Source organism: Podarcis pityusensis, assembly GCF_964106645.2.
Source record: "Podarcis pityusensis genome assembly, chromosome: 8".
Taxonomy (NCBI): domain Eukaryota; kingdom Metazoa; phylum Chordata; class Lepidosauria; order Squamata; family Lacertidae; genus Podarcis; species Podarcis pityusensis.
Window position 1 is genome coordinate 63,089,023 of NC_138033.1, and position 17,254 is coordinate 63,106,276.

Here is a 17,254-nt window from a genome sequence, read left to right on the forward strand (position 1 = left end):
GAGGTTTTTCAACAGAGTTTGGATGGCTCTCACTTCTGGATTTTGTAGCTGTGATTCCTGCATTGCAGGGGATTGGACGAAATGGGCCTGGGGCCCCTTCCAACTCTACAATTCTGTGATTCTGTAATAATTCATCTCCCATCCCATTCCCTTCATACATCACTCTCACTCTCTTTCTTATAAACTGCCACTGTAAATATGTCATGATATAGCATAAACCGCTGGAGATTGTTTCCAGGGTGTTTTTTTTTGTGTGTTTTTTTATAAAAGTACAATTGCTCACTGTTGCATGGGAAGTCTTTAACTCTTGAATGAATCCTTTAGCCCCCACATCCTGCCATCACCCTAGAAAATTGCATGAGCTCCATCAGGTTTGACAGGTAGATGGAGAGTGTTTCTCTTCTCCCTCTGTGATTATCAGGGCAATGTTGACGGCACTTCCTCTAATCCAAGTCTGTGTGGACCTCAGTTTAGCAGTTTCATCCTTGTGGTGTACTGGTGATGATACACTTTGCTCTGTGTAATTTCCTGAGGCAATTGGCTGCCTGGGTAATTAACATGCAATTAAGCACTCTCTCCCATTACTAAGCCCCTCAGAATTAGTTACTTAATTATCCCTCTTTCCACCAGCTCACACCATTAACCTCAATTGTCCAAACCAGTAATGGATGACTTCTGTATTCTTGGAGGATGTCCCATTCTCCATTCCATCATCTGTGGGCCTTTGGGATATTGCCAGGGTGGGATTATGGGGCATGGGCCAGGAATAATTTTTTAAGTGTTTCTGGGTGGGGAAAGAGTTTGGGGAAAGTTGAATTGGGAGGGTTATCTGGGTTACTGAACAGGGTACTAATTTGAGAGATTAAATTAATTTAAAACGGCTTTATCTGGGGATGATTTGGGAGTAATGGGATTAAATTAATTTGGGCCAGGTTCTGTTGGGAAATTAATTAAAGCTAAATGGTTTGAATAGGATTGATTTAGGGTGATCCTGGGTGGGGTGCAAATAATGACAAGTTTATCGGGCATAATTTGTATGGGGAATTATCTGGCATTCATTCTACAACATTTATTTTTGCAAGTTCTACACATTGTGGACCTACATTGGTCATACCCATGAATTTCTTTCTCCCCCCCCCATACATTTTTATTAAATTTCCACTTTAAACAACAAACAATAAATTTCCACATTCATCTATACAACTTCTTTTCCACCACTCTGCCGAGCAAAGTCATACCCATGAATTTCTGTTCTGAGTAGGAGCAGAATTACCAATTCAAGTCTTAAGTGGACGAGCCCATAGCCTAAATCTTTTAAATACCTGGCAACACCACTAGCTGTGAGCCAAGTGATCTGTTTTGTTGTGTAGTTACAAGGGCCTGCCCTGTTCTGCTCCCATGGTAGAGGCTACAGAACAAGGCAGGTTAGTTGGTTCAGCACCACGGAGAGCTCCAAGTGAGCAACTTGCTCCCAACAATAGTTGGAGGTGATTTGGGTGGTTTCTGCAGAAATGCCAACATCGTGGCATAAGCCTGTTGTTTGAAGCCAATGATGTTTTACTCAAAGTAGTCCAATTGAAGTGAATTTCTTTTTCTTTAGTCATGTTGCTTGATTTCAGTGAACCTGCTCTAAGTAAGAGTAATGTTGGATACAACTCCAGATGACTCCATCCAGGTTCTGACTGCCTTATGGATGCCACACAATTCCTTAACGCTGATAAGAAGTAAATTGACTTCCTCTTCCTCCTCCCCCACCAAGGGGATGAAGTGGCTCCCCTATGAAGAAAGGTTACATCATTTGGGACTTTTTAATTTAGAAAAATGACACTCAAGAGAAACAAGTTAGGTCCCACAGAATAGCTGTCGGTAGAGCATGAGACTCTTAATCTCAAGTTCATGGGTTTGAGTCCCACATTGTAGGGGGTTGGACTAAATGACCCTCATGGTCTCTTCTGATTTTACAATAGTTCTGAGTTTATAAAATGATGCATGGCATGAAGAAAGTAGATAGAATAAAGTTTTTCTCTCTTTCTCATAACTTTATAACTCATTGACATGCAATAAAACTGAACACATAAAAGGAAGTACTTCTAGACACAGTGCATAGTTAAATTATGGAACTCACTCCCACAGGAAGCAGTGATGGCCACCAATCCAGATATTTTTCAAAGCAGATTGGACAAATTCATGGAGGACTCAACTATTGATGACTACTAGCCATGACGGCTGTGCTCTGCCTCGATTGTCAAAGGCAATAATACTTCTGAATCCCAGTTGCTGGAATCTACAGGAGGGGAGATGGTTCTTGGGTTCAGTTCCTATTTGTGGGTTTCCCATTGAGGCATCTGTTTAACTACTGTGGCAATAGAATGCTGGAGTAGATGGGCTGTTGGCCTGATCAAGCAGATCCTTCTTAAAATAAAAATTTTAAATACCAGGATTTGTTGCTTCTGCTAGCAACTCAGAGTGGAAGCTAAAACTATCTGAACTATCCTGTCTGAAGGCCCATGCAGTATATGTATCTGATTGCTTATGCAATAATGCTTGCTGATGTATCATTCTTTAGCCTGTAGATGTCTCAGCTCAAGAGGGCGACATATGGAAGAATGTAATGCCATTTCCAACTCAGTGGTTGAAGCTTTGCCTTGTTGAAACTCATTCTGACAGATTTTGATTCAGGGAAAAAAAAGATTAAAGAAACAGAGCTGAGCTTTTAAGGACAGAAACATCATTGTGGCATGAAGTTATGAAGGTGTATTCTAAAGAAGCGTTTCTCAATCTGGTGCCATCCAAATGTTTCGACAGTACAAGCAGATATTGCCAATGGTCAGGGATAATGGGATTTGTCATTCATAAAATCCAGAGGGCACAGAGTTGGGGGAGGCTGCAGGAAAAACACATTCCATGAGATAAGATAATAGTGGGCACATTTCCAAGTGGACATCTCTTACAGGCAGTGGTGGGAATTCCAATTGTGGTTGTGGTGGAGATACAATAAAGTCCACAGCTGCTACACCATCAGTGTATACTCCCTTAGATGGAAGACATCTCTAAAAAAAATGTAGACTCCCCCCCCAAACTCTAGAAGCAAAAGCAATTAATTACTAATTCAATTCTGAGTCAGAGGTGTCCAGTATTTGGTAATAAAAATAATGTATAAATTGGTCTTTCTTTTAAAAAAATGCATTTGTACACCAGGGTTTGGGGGTGCGATTTTTTTGGGAGGAATTTAGTCCTTGTGAGTTCTGGTACAAACTAATCCAATCTACACTTCCTGGAACAATTACCAAGCCAATTCTGAGTGAGCGATGTTCTGTCTTTGCTCATAAAAATACTGCATACCATTTTCTTTCTTTTTTCATTTTCATTTTTGAAAATATATTTGTACATAGAACTTTGTGAGGAATCCATCCATTGTTCATTCTGCTGCAGGCTGATCTGAGAGAGAGAGAGATTAGAATGTGTTTTAAAATGTGTATTTAAATGCAGGTCAGCTTGCGACTGAACTTTGCAATTTAAATCCACATTTGGTGTTGGTTGTTGTTTTTTTAAAATGCAGATGAATGAAGAAATGAGATGAAATGGTCATAAGAAGGCATGCTTGCAAAAGTGACATCAAGTGGAAAGAATATGCTTTGTCTATCCCTGTTTCATATTGGTGGAGACACTGATGACTCAAGATTATGGATGGGAGAGTAATTCATTTAGTTTATAGGGAAGACAGAGGTGACCATCTTCAGACTGGACTAGATGACCCTTGGGATCCCTTCCAACTCTACAGTTCTATGATTCCATTAATGCAGACCTACCAATTTGCACTTCCTTGACAGAGTAAAACACAGCTGTCTTTTCAAGTGTGTCCTCTTCCAAATGTTGTAATGCAGTCATATAACCAAAAATTCATACGTTACAGGAAAGTGTCATGTGTACACAGCCCTAGAGAGGGTGTCGGGCATCCCTTCTAAAACAAGTGCCCACCCTAGTTATTGGCCATGCTGGCTGAGGGCTGATGAGAGCTGTAGTCCAAAATGCCCATGATGGCTGCAGATGATGGGAGTCATAGTCCAAAACATCCGAAAGGCACTAGCTTTGGGAAGGCTGCTGTAAGGTTCCTTCCCCCTCCCTTCAGCTAATGACCATCTGAATAGCCCCAACTCAAGAAGGCTATTTTTCATCTGGACTTCACATCATGGTTTTTAGTAGGGATGATTTTTTCTGGAACTCCAAAAGTGTCAGAGGACTTGAAATAACCATTTTTTCCCCTTCCTCATTCTTAGTGGATTCGCCTGCACAAAATCCCTCCCTTGGCTGGGATACTAAATTGTGAGTTTGATGGTCCTTTTTAAGAGGGGAAAGAAATGCCTTGTAAAAGTTGCTCCGAAGTCTCCATTACTTTTATCACCCTTGTCAATTTGATGCAGGAATCCTCTTTTTTTTGCGCGCGGGGGGAGGGGGGATGAAGCAGGACAGAGTTCATAACTCTTGTACAAATAGGAGTAAGTAAAAGATGTATGATTCACTCCATGTAGAGTCGTAGAATTGTAGAGTTAGATGCGACCCCAAGGACCATCAAGTCCAACCCTTGATTACTTGTGAACCTCCCTATATCTAGTGTGTGTTTGTGTGTGTGCGTTGTTTTGTTTTGTTTTGCCTCTGGCAAGTGGTAGGTCAGGGAATAAGGTGGAAGGTGGTGGTAGTAAGAAGGTTTGGCTTTGGTGTCAAATGAAGAAGGGAGATTCCAACTCAGCGTTAGGAAGAACTTTCTGATGGTACGATCTGTTCAACACTGGAACGGACTCCCTCTAAAGGTGGTGGATGCTAATTTTGTTGGACGGTTTTCAGCAGAGATTGGATGGCCATCTGCCAGGGATTCTGTAGCTGTGATTCCTGCATTGCAGGGGGTTGGACTAGATGACCCTCGGGGTTCCTTCCAACGCCACACTTCTATGATTCAATGATGTTGTTTAAAACATCAGGGTGGTGGTGGGGAGAACCCTGCTCTTGCACTCAGGTCCTGCTGAATGTTTCCCACAAATATCTGCTTGGACACTGTGAAAAGAGGATGCTGGACTAGATAGGCCATTGGCCTGACCCAGCAGGCTCTTATTATGGCCTTCTGTTAGCCTTTCTTCTTCTTCTTCAAAATGCAAAATGGGAAAATTAGAGATTTCCCTATAGACTTCAGGATATTCACACCATTCTATATGTTGTTGTGCAACCCAAACCCTGCCATGTTTCTGTTCATTTGTATACATGCAGGTCCTGCTATCTGCCCACTCACTATGCTGTGCAAAAATTCACTTATCCAAACATAAAGAATTATACCTCACTATACACACCACAGATTTGGTTATTTGAAAAGCCAGTGTTTGTCCTCTTCTTTACTTCCTTACTTGTGTGTGCTTTGCTGGTTGGTGGCAGTCATTCATGGAAGGGAGTGGGGAAAGACATTGGAGAAATCCAAGAACAGGAGAGATTGGACAAATCAGTTTTACCTTTGTCTCACTTTTTCTGGTTGGCTGCAGCCGTTTCAGGTAGAAACCACTGGTGGTGGTGGGAAGAAACATTTAAAAAATAATGGATTAGAAATGTTGCCATAGAAATCAATGGAAATCATTGACTTTATGTGAATGCTTGCCTAATGAACCATTTCCAGGGAGCACATTGTGTTTGGTAAGTAAGACCTGCATGTATTCAATGAAGGGAAACCAAATGCCCTCAAATGGGTCTTTTTCCTATTGTCCATGATCACCTGTCACTTGTGGGAGAAGATCTCCAGCAAGGCTATATGTCAAATTTTAACCTACTGATGATTCAGATATGTAGATGTGAAATTCTTCCAAAATCTTGCTGTTGCCAACCAGGCCACAATAAGAAGCTGGAAAAGTTCCTTGTTCTTTAAATCCCATTTGGACCATCAAACAGATTCAATAGTACCAAGCATTAGTAACATGATGAACTTTCTGACAGTTAGAACTTATTTGACAGGGAACAGACTCCCTTGGAAGGTCTTGGGCTCTCCTTTGTTGGAAGTTTTTAAGAAGAGGTTGGATTGCCATATATCAGGGAGGGTATGTGATTGCTGCTCTTGGAGGGGAATGGGGATATCGCAGGCATAGGCAAACTCGGCCCTCCAGATGTTTGGGACTACAACTCCCATCATCCCTGAGCACTGGTCCTGTTAGCTAGGGATAATGGGAGTTGTAGTCCCAAAACATCTGGAGGGCCAAGTTTGTCTATGCCTGGGATATCCTAGGAGTTCTCAACATCCTTAACTAAATACAGCTCCCAGAATTCTTTGGGGGAAGCCATGTAGTTTAAAGTGGTATCGTAGCACTTTAAAATGCATGTGATTCCTGCACTGCATGACTATGTGGCCATTGGGATTCCTTCTAACTTTGCAATTCTATGACTCTTATAAACTAGAGGTTACACGATTTAAGAATAGCATAAGAAAAGGAATAGATTAAAACTTTCCTCCCTGGACTCTTCATGATAATGATGAGTCTGATCTCAGTGGAACCCAGAGTAGTCCCCAACATACCATAATACAATGAAACTCAACATTTTTTTAAACCACACATGCACACGCCTTGTTGAAGATAGATGTTCTTAACTGCTGTCTAAAGACCATCAAGGTGGGGGTTCAGTCACACTTCCCAAGGGAGGGAGTTTCCTATCTGAACACCCATGGAGACATTCCTAGCCATAGCTGTCAACATTTCCCTTTTTTAAAGGGAAATTCCCTTATTCCAAATAGGATTCCTTGCAAGCAAAGGGAAAAGTTGACAGCTATGTTCCTATCTCAGGCATTAAAAGAGAAGATGATGAACTATCACTGGTGGGGAAATCACAAGCAAGGCTTCCCGCACTGATCATTAAGGTTAGTAGGTATTTGTGGACCATTCTTCTCTTTTACTGCCTCTCTCTCTCTCTGATTCAGAACTGTGATGTCTCACCTGGCGTTTGAAACCATACATCCATCGCCCAATAGGCTGAATTGCTACAACAACTTGTGTGGTGTTGTTTCATTTTATTGGAAATTCACAATAACCTATTTCTGGGATCAGAACACTGACCTGAGAGTATGAAGAAGCAATATTTTTCACTCCCATAAATGAAGATCATGGGTACCTTCAGTGTCTTCTCTTTTAGAGCTTGGAGCAGTAACAGGAAGGGCTGTTACTGAGTTACATGCTTTGCATGCAGGCGGTATCATGTTCTACTCCTGAAACCTCCAAGCAGGGACCAGGAAAAGGCAGCTAGTTGGAATCCTGGAGAGATGCTGCCTGTCAGTGCAGACATTACTGAGCTAGATGACTTGGTACAAAGTAGCCTCCTGTGTCTTGTTAGGAGCACCCATAGCTTAGTGGTGGAGCATCTGCCTTACGTGCAGAAGATTCCCAGGTTCCATCACTCAGCCTGGACAACTCAGTTGGGCTAGAGTATGATGCTGATAATACCAAGGCTACAAGTTTGATCCTTGTATGAGGCAACTGCATGTTCCTCAATTCCAGGGGGTTGCACTAGATGATCCTCAGGATCCCTTCCAACTCTACAATTCTATGATTCTATGTCTCCAGGTAGGGCTGAGAAGGTCTTTTGTCCAAAAGCCAGAAGAGCCACTGCAAGTCGGTGTGGAGAATATAGTGTAGGAAAAGAGCTAAAAGGACCAGTGATCTAAGGGCTTATCCACACTTACCCTTTGCCCCACCATTCCCAGGCACAAGTCTGTGCTTAAAAGCTCAGTGTCCATGGATTGCTGTTTGCTCCGATTGAGCTTTAAAGAGTGTCTTTTTTGCAGGGAAAGCTCTCGAGCAAAAAAAAAAGGGGGGATGCTCAGACATGGAGCTTTAAAGCATGGATCATGCCTAGCAAGAGCAGAGGGAAAGTAAGTGTGGATAAGTCCTCAGTGTAATGCAAATCACAAACTCATTACACCAACCAATAGTGTTAATAGGATGGAACTTCCCAAGGGGTGGAAAGAGCAGACTAATTCAGCAGCCTAGAACACAGGAAGCTGCCTTATAATAAGTCAGACCATTGATCCATCTAGCTTAGCGCTGCCTGCACTGAGTGGCAGTAGCTCTCCTTGGTTCTGGAGATGAGTCTTTCCCAGCCCTACCCTGGAGTTGCCAGGGGTAGAATCTATTCTTAAGTGGTCCCTGTCTAACCCAGTGTGGACAGCACCAAACTGAAAAAGGTGTCAACATCCTGTAAATGTAGCAGTTCTTCAAAAGCTAAACTAGAGGCTTAGTGTGGGCAGCAGGTCATTCCATTGCAGCACCTCATTGACCTAACACAGCACAGTGCATTCAGTCACTGGATAGTGCTGGTGGGAGAGGTAGAAGTCAGGGTTGTGTGATGGAAACACAAGCAGGGGGGTTTGTTTTCCATAACTGCTTCTGATTAGGAGGTGTCAGATTGAGAGCTCAGCAGAAAGTTTGGCCCAGTGCTTGGGGTCATGGTGTAGAATTGGGTGGGTACAAATTGAATGCCTTCAAAAGAGGATTGGACAAATTCATGGTGGAGAATTCTATTGATGGCTACTGGCCATGATGGCTATGCTCTGCCTCTGTGGTCGGAGACAGGAAGGCTTCTGAATTTCAGTTGCTGGAAAACACAGGAGGGGAGAGTGGCCTTGTACACAGGTCCTGTTTGTGGGTTTCCTACAGCTAGGCTTGCCATACGTCCTGGTTTTGACATGTCCTGGTTTTGGGGTGTAAAAACTGTTGGGGGGAATTTGCCGAATCCGCAAAATGTCAGGGAAAACCCGGATGTATGGCAATACAGTGGTACCTCGGGTTACATATACTTCAGGTTACATACGCTTCAGGTTACAGACTCCGCTAACACCCAGAAATAGTGCTTCAAGTTAAGAACTTTGCTTCAGGATGAGAACAGAAATCGTGCTCCGGCGGCTCAGCAGCAGCAGGCAACCCCATTAGCTAAAGTGGTGCTTCAGGTTAAGAACAGTTTCAGGTTAAGTACGGACCTCCGGAACGAATTAAGTACTTAACCCGAGGTACCACTGTAGAATGGAAAAAGCAGTGAAAACAGCTCCAAAAGTTTAACATCACTATTGGGGGGGGGGTAGGTTTTGGGGGGAGCTCAACCATCTTGGTATCTTCCTAAAAAAACAACAGCTCAACACCTTAGCGGGTGTCAGGAATTTGACTTTTGCTTTTTGAAATATGGCAACCCTACCTACAGCAATCTGGTTGGCTGCTGTCAGAAGAGGATACTGGACTAGATGGGCCACTGACCTGATCAAGCAGACCTCTTCTTATCTTCTTAATACAGATGATGTTGGTGGTGGAAGGTCCCTAGAACTCCAGGGCAGGCAAATTGATGCTGCAGTTATGCTTCCAGCTCTCAAAGTGACGAGTAATGTCTCAAGCTAAATCTTGTTAACGCTCAGAACTTCTGAAACACCTTTTTGCTTTTTATGCAGCCTTTCGCGGTACATGCCAGGCTCAAAGCTGTGTCAAATCTCCTGGTTTAATTTACTCCCAGGAGTGCAAGAGCGGAAGAGCCTCATCTGTAAACAGAGAAACACCTCCAAGCTAAGTTAGGGTCCAGCTGCTAGCCGACTGGGGTTTTAATGCAGCCTGGCAGCAGGAGGAGAGTGGTTATCTCAGTGGTTCATTAAAGTCTCCATGGACTGAGGAAAGCTTGAGGAAATTGCTAGGTTGCTTTGAGAGCTGGAAGGAAAATGGACACCCGTTTGGAAGCTGAAAGGCAATATCTTCCCCACTGCGACTCTTTCAAGCTCCTGGGCAGCAGTTCCCAGGGGGAAGGTCTTTTGGTGGAACAGCGGCAAATGCCATATCTCATTAAAGGCAGAGCAATAAAGCAACAATTATCCCAAGCAGCCGAAGGCATGGCCATGAAAGAACATAAGAAGAGCCTGCTGGATCAGGCCAATGACCCATTTAGTCCAGCATCCTGTTCTCACAGTGGCCAACCATATGGGTAACCTAGAAGCAGGATTCAAGCACAAAAGGCCTCTCCCCTCCTGCTGTTTCCAGCAACTGGTATTCAGAAGTTTTACTGCCTCCAAGCATGGAGGCTGAGCAAAGCCATCAGGACACCCAAGCCAGCCCTCATGGCAAAATGGCCAAGCTGCATTTCCATGTCTTCCAGAACTGCATGCCTTCTCTGAAAAGACACACATTTGCATTCTCTAGAGCAGCCTTATGGTTTCTTCTTCTTATAATAATAATAAATTTTATTTATACCCCGCCCTCCCTGGCCAGAGCTGGGCTCAGGGCAGCCAAAACCAGTAAAATTACAGTAAAAACATAATAAGGAGGGGGCAATTTAAAATATAGGTTAAAATGTAATTTAGAATGCAGCCTCATTTTGAAAGTAGCCCATAGATCAAAACCATAAAGGGAGGGAAACATAAGGGTCAGACCAAGTCCAAACCAAAGGCCAGGCGGAACAGCTCTGTCTTGCAGGCCCTGCGGAAAGATGTCGAGTCCCGCAGGGCCCTACTCTCTTGTGACAGAGCGTTCCACCAAGTTGGGGCCAGTGCTGAAAAGGCCCTGGCCCTAGTTGAAACCAATCTAACCTCCTTGAGGACCTCCAAAGTGTTGTTATTTGTGGACCTGAAGGTCCTCTGCGGGGCATACCAGGAGAGGCGGTCCCATTGGTACATGGGTCCTAGACCACATAGGGCTTTAAAGGTCAAAACCAGCACCTTAAACCTGACCCTGTACTCCACCGGGAGCCAGTGCAGGAAATGGTTTGCAAACACATCACCCGCTTTCCCCGCCACCTCTGTTCTTTCTCTTACTGATTTTAAGGCCATATTATGAGGGCAAACCACAAACCCATCTCCCAGTTCACTATCTGATACAGAGGGGCCAAGGCATTTTAGTTGGGCTGCAGTTTGACTCCTTCAGTAGTTCTGGAAGGGAGAAGAGGGTAATGCTATCCCTTCTCCTATCCCTTCTAGAGGCATTCAAGGGAGAATGAGTGATACCAGCCAGACTTCCACTGTTGTGAATATGTCACTGAGGCCATCAACACAACTGGTGGCTTAGGCGGAGGAGGCAGCAATGCTTCTGAATCCCAATTACTGGAGGGGAGAGTGCTCTTGTATTCGGGTCTTGCTTTTGGGCTTCCCAGAAGAGGTGTCTGGTTGGCCACTGAGAGAACAGGATGCTAGACTAAATAATCACTCAGCCTGATCCAGCAGGGCTTTTCCTTAGTGTGAGCAGCCCCTCACTGCCATTATAAGCCCTTTCTCCAAAACTGAACCCTTAGGAATACTAGAAGAGCTCTGCTGGATCTGGCCAAAGGCTTATCTAGTCCAACATCCTGTTCTCACAATGGCCAACCAGATGTCTATTGCAGGAGAGTAACTACTACTGGTAAGGTGCTCAGCATGTGGTCCTCCACATGTTGGGCTACCAGATGTTTTTGGACTACATTTCCCATCATTCCCTGACCAATCGCCATGCTGGCAAGAGCTGATGGGAGTTGGGAGTCCCTGTGCCCTGTAGTAGCGCAAAACCACACCTTTGATTTCTGCTTTGTGTTTTTAAAACTATCTGAGAAAACTGAGCAAGGAGGGTGCAATTTGCAGCGGAGAGACCCTTCTCCTGTTTGCCATTACCCCTTCTGCAAATCCTACCCTCCACCTTCCAAATGTTTTCCACCCAGAAGGGATTTGCAATGTAAATATAGGGCTGGAGGGAATTGCGGAGGATAGAGTTAAACACTCTCCTTTTGCTCAAAACTCCAATCTTGCAAATTGTTCCCTCCTGGCTGAGACTGGCATAGGCAGCTGCCAGACTTTAAAGGCATGAGGCTGAGATGGAACGTGTCATTCCTCCCTCAGCTTTGGAAACAAATAGAGGATTTTATGGACAGTTCCTGATCTGGTTGGCTGCGCCTGGCATTATGTTCAATTAAAGCGATAAAAAGGCAAAGTGTGCTGCTGTAAAAAATATATTAATGTATGTGTTTCCAGAAGGGAAGAGGAAGAGAGGAGAGGCTATCAAAATGTTGATGAGAGACCAACAATTATATTTGATAGTGGGACCCCAGTCAATCTGGCACATCTTGTCATTCAGTCCTAGTAACCTGCTCCCAACAGTGGGCAGCAGATGTGTCTAGGAAGTTCACAAGTAGAATATGAAGACGGAAGTCGTCTTGCCCACAGCATCTGGTATGCTGCTCCTGTTTATGGAAGTGATGTTGTTGTTGTTGTTGTTGATGATGATGATGATGATGTTGAGTTCTATCCAACCAAGTTCAAATCGGAGTAGAAGAATTGAAATTAATGGACATGTTCATAGAATCATAGAATGACAGAATGTTACTGAATGTTACTGGGCATGTTAGTAAATTCCATTTATTTAAATGATTCTGCTCTGATTAGAATTTTGTATTAGTGCTAGTTATATAGTTGCTTTATATAGGGCAATCTCTAGGTCAGGGATGCCCAACAGCAATTGCTGTGAAAGAAAAGAAAAGCAGTGAAAGGCTCTGCCCCCCTGTGCTTTCTCTGTGTTTCAGTGTTGCGTCAAATGGGCATTAATTTTTTTCTATTTGTGGTGGCGAGTTCTTTTACTGGAATCTGGTTGTTTACAGTAGCAACGCTGTATTAGGTGAGTGATTCCCCCCTAAAAAGAGCTCAACAACTTTGCCCCCCCCCAAATATAGGCTTTCTCCCCCCTAAAAAAAGCTCTGGAACAGTGTTTTTATACTGGGAGTAGATCGCGGTCTCTTGGGAGTTGGACATGCCTGCTCTAGGTGATTTACAACTAAGTTTTAAAAGAACTTTAAAAAAGGAACTATCACCAAATCATCATAACAATATAAAACATTGTGGTAACTGGGTGGGCTCAGGGAGCGGTGTCATGACTAAGAGCACATCCCATAAGGGCATAAGAAGTCTAGCATCCTGTTCTCACAGTGGCCACTCTGTGTTGGGAAGCCTGCAAGCCGGATTCAAGCACAAGAGCGCTCTTCCCCTCCTGTGGCTTCCAGATACTGGTATTCAGAAGCATTACTGCCTCTGCTTCTGAGCTATCCAGTTTGCATCAAAAGGTAATTTTATCAACTTTGCGCTTTCCAAAACAGCATGAGAACTGAAACACAGGCATCCTTCAAAACCTGCATGTATCTTAATTTTGCAATACCGTGTTCCAACCAAATAATGTCTGAAAAAATGCATATATTAGGGGAAAGCATGCATACCGATGGAGATACAGTGGTACCTTGGGTTAAGAACTTAATTCGTTCTGGAGGCCCATTCTTAACCTGAAACTGTTCTTAACCTGAAGCACCACTTTAGCTAATGGGGTCTCCCGCTGTCGCTGCACTGCCAAAGCACGATTTCTGTTCTCATCCTGAAGCAAAGTTCTTAACCCGAGGCACTATTTCTGGGTTAGCGGAGTCTGTAACCTGAAGTGTTTGTAACCCGAGGTACCACTGTATCTGTGAAAAACAACTTTCAAAATGCACTATATCACTTGCAAAAATCTGCCAGTTTGTCAAAACAAAATTCAGACAAAAAAATCTATTCATTAGGAGAAATTTGCACCGAAAAGCCAATGAATTTTCAGGAGGATTTTTTTTAAAAAAAGAAATTTCACAAATGGCTGCAGAAATATGAAAAAGTAAATTTAAGGCTGTAGAGATGAAAAACTGAGAGAACTGAAATGTTCCCTAATCTGGATCAGAGGTCCGAATCCAGAACTTTTTTTGCTGAAAATACTAAGCTTTGTGCTGAAAAGTCCTAGCAACCCCCTTGAAAATCCTACTCTTTTTTTCAAATTATTATTATTTTCTTCCCTGATAGCTAGGGAGCTCTGATGGCCTTGGCAAATTCTCTGGTGGTCAGTGGTTCTGCTCTCGTAGCCCCTGACTGTAGTTACCTTCTCTGGAGCCCCATTCCTATCAGTGTTATGTTCTGTACGTGTCTGAGTCGCCTGTTATTCCTCCAGACTACCCGACCTAACAAAACAACTTGAAGGAGAGCAAGAAAATAAAGAGTCCGTTGCAGCTATCATTACCCAAACAGCTTGGCAGCAGTCATCTCAGTGACTCACGCTAACAAAGGTGACCTTGGCTTTTATTATATGAGATTGCCAGCATCCGCATCTCTGAGCCTTTGATTGATACTTGTGATGCATCTTGGCAGAAGGGACCATGGTGCTTCCTAAGAGGCATCTCTGCTTGCTGGCATTTGCAGGGATCTCAGCTACTACTACCAACATCACCCAGTTGCCTAGGTGGTGTAGGTATTAGTCATTGCCAGGGCTGTTGGGAACTTATTATTAGGTATCATATCATAGAATTATAGTTGGAAGGGACCACAAGGAACATCTAATCCACTTCCTGCAATGCAATAATCTTTTGCCCAATGTGGGGCTCAAACTCACAACTTTGAGATTATGTGTCATGTGCTCAACTGACTGAGCTATCTGGGCAACTCTATGGTTCTTCCTCTTCTTCCTCTTCTTGTTACAGTTTATCATCCACCCTTCACCCTAAGATCCCAGGGCAGGTCACAGCAATTAAAACACAGCACGGATATAGAAACACAATATTATACCATATTAAAAACAGTTACAAAAATGAAAATTAAAAGAAATAAGGTGGGTCACAGAATCATGGAGTTGGAAGGGATCACAAGGGTCATTGAGTCCAACCCCCTTGTAATACAGGCGTCACAGCTAAAGGAGCTTTGAAAGATGGCTATCCAACCTTTGTTTAGAAACTTTCTGTGAAGGATAGTCCACCACCTTCCAAGGGTCCTAGAGATATCCATCTCAGGTGCAACTTTAGCATTTGCTGAAAGCTGAATTACAAAGGTGCCAGACATACCTCTCCTGAGCCATCATCACCCTGAGCTTCTGATGGTTGAAGAGCTACCAAGAGGGCCCCCTCTGCCAATCTTAGCACTTGAGAGGCTCTGTGGGGAAGGAGGAGGTCTCTCGGGTATTTGGGGCCTGAGTCATTTAGACAAATCATCGTTTAGACAAATGGTTATTAGAGAAAGTCATTAGACCAATTCAAGGACATAAAGGCTATCAGTGGTTACTAGTCATGGTGATGATACTTTGGCTGGAGGCTGTATACTTATGATAACCAGTTGCTGGAAACCACAGAAAAGGATGATACTACTACTACTACTACTACTACTACTAATATATTATTTATACCCTACCCATCTGGCTGGGTTTTCCCAGCCACTCTGGGCGGCTTCCAACAAAATATTAAAATACAGTGGTCTGTTAAACATTAAAAGCTTCCCTAAACAGGGCTGCCTTCAGATGTCTTCTAAAAATCTGGTAGTTGTTGTTTTCTTTGACATCGGGTGGGAGGGCGTTCCACAGGGTGGGTGCCACTAGCGAGAAGGCCCTCTGCCTGGTTCCCTGTAACTTGGCTTCTCGCAGTGAGGGAACCACCAGAAGGCCCTCAGAGATGGACCTCAGTGTCCGGGCAGAACGATGGGGGTGGAGACGCTCCTTCAGTTATACTGGAGTGCTCTTGCACTTGGGTCCTGATTGTGGGCTTCTTACAATTAATCACTGCTGCTGACCTTTCCTTTCACTCTCTTCTGCACCTGTGTAACAGGACAGGGAGCTATGAGTTACAACCGAAAGAAAATTTTCACCAGTTGCAAACAACACTTCCTTTCTTCAGTGACTTTTCCCCAGCACACATTGCAAGAAGAGAAAAAAAGGTGGTATACTGAGATTGACATCACTCACCATGGCCCTCAATTACCCTAAACCATTGCCCTCACTTGCCTTCAGTATGTCATAATGCAGGCAGCTCCAGCTGACTATACAGTGTTGTGATGGCCAAGTGGGTGGAACTATCAATGTGACTAATGCAAGAAGGCATAAGAAGCAGCTATAAAAGTTGTGCACAGGAGGCAGTGCATCAGTCTCATAATCTGAAGGTCCCAAGTTTGAGCTTGAGAGAAGGTAGCTTACAGCTGTCTTAATTTTGAGTGTTGCGGTGCATTGGGCTAGGACCAGGAGAGACCAGGATTCAAATCCCCACTCAGCCATGAAGCTCACTGGTTGACCTTGGGGGGCACTCACTGCCTCTCAGCCTAACCTACCTCACAGGGTTGTTGTGGGAATTAAATGAGGGGTATATGTCACCTTGAGCTCCTTGGAGAAATGGGTTGGTATATAAATGCAGTAAATAAATAAAATAAGTATCATCTGAAAAGGAGAGAGGAAATAATGGCAGTGAAGAGGAATAGATTTTTGAGGGGTGGGTAACAATTTGATCCAACTGAAATGGCTAGCTTCTACCTGAAAACCTAAGCAGTAGAAGATTGGGCAATGCTCTAGTGCTCTCTGGGACTGAGATTGCTCCAATTGTCTGTGTTAAGCTGATCATATAGTATCGCTGATGGCCCAGAGAGGAGTTAATCAACATGAATGACTCTTGCCGACGGTGGCCCTCTGCAGCAAGACAAAGAAAGACACAAGTAGCAAAATAGCTGTTCTCTATTATGACACTTCTCTGCCTGAATGGCACAGGAAATATCCTCGGAAGTTAAGGCATGTCACAACAGCCATCAGCTGCAGAGGGTGACTGGTTTGAAGCTGCGAAGTGTGATACCTGCTTCCTCTGAGCTAACCCTGTCTTGGATTTCTCCTTCTTACGAAATGTGGGGGAATCAAGTCTGGGACGCACTGCCAAAGAAGGGTTTTCTCTTTCTTTCTTTCTTTCTTTCTTTCTTTCTTTCTTTCTTTCTTTCTTTCTTTCTTTCTTGTCTTTTCTTCTTTTTGACTTTCTTCTTTTTTAGACTAAGCGGCCATTTTATCTTAGAATATTATAAAAAAGATACGTTGTAATGGGTTTGTATTTTTGTATAGCTATGAATGAATATCAATAAATAAGTTTTTTTAAAATATATGAGTTTGACCAAACTGCGGGAGCCAGTGGAAGACAGGCGTGCTTGGAGTGCTCTGGTCCATGGGGTCACGAAGAGTCGGACACAACTAAACAACTAAACAACAACATGGGACCCTCTGTCTATACTCATCTATGAAGAATCCCTCTTGGAACAATTTGTAGAGGACAAGGTCTAGGCCCCCATGGACAGTACACCTACAACCCCCATGCCCCAGCAAGGCTGGATGCAGGGTTTGAACTCACAGGGTCCATTACAAACAGAAGCACAGATGATGTGTTTATGCCACAAAGCAACACTTGGGGGCTCAGGATCAAACTAAAACTAGAATTAAGTCTTCTTTGCTTTTCC

General features: G+C 43.6%; 1 protein-coding gene across 5 annotated transcripts in view; it reads left to right on the top strand.

Annotated features, from left to right (window-relative positions):
- The window catches only part of AJAP1 (adherens junctions associated protein 1), a 122,461-nt gene that overhangs the window by 73,951 nt on the left and 31,256 nt on the right, over window positions 1-17,254 (top strand). The gene's annotated exons all lie outside the window — the stretch shown is intronic.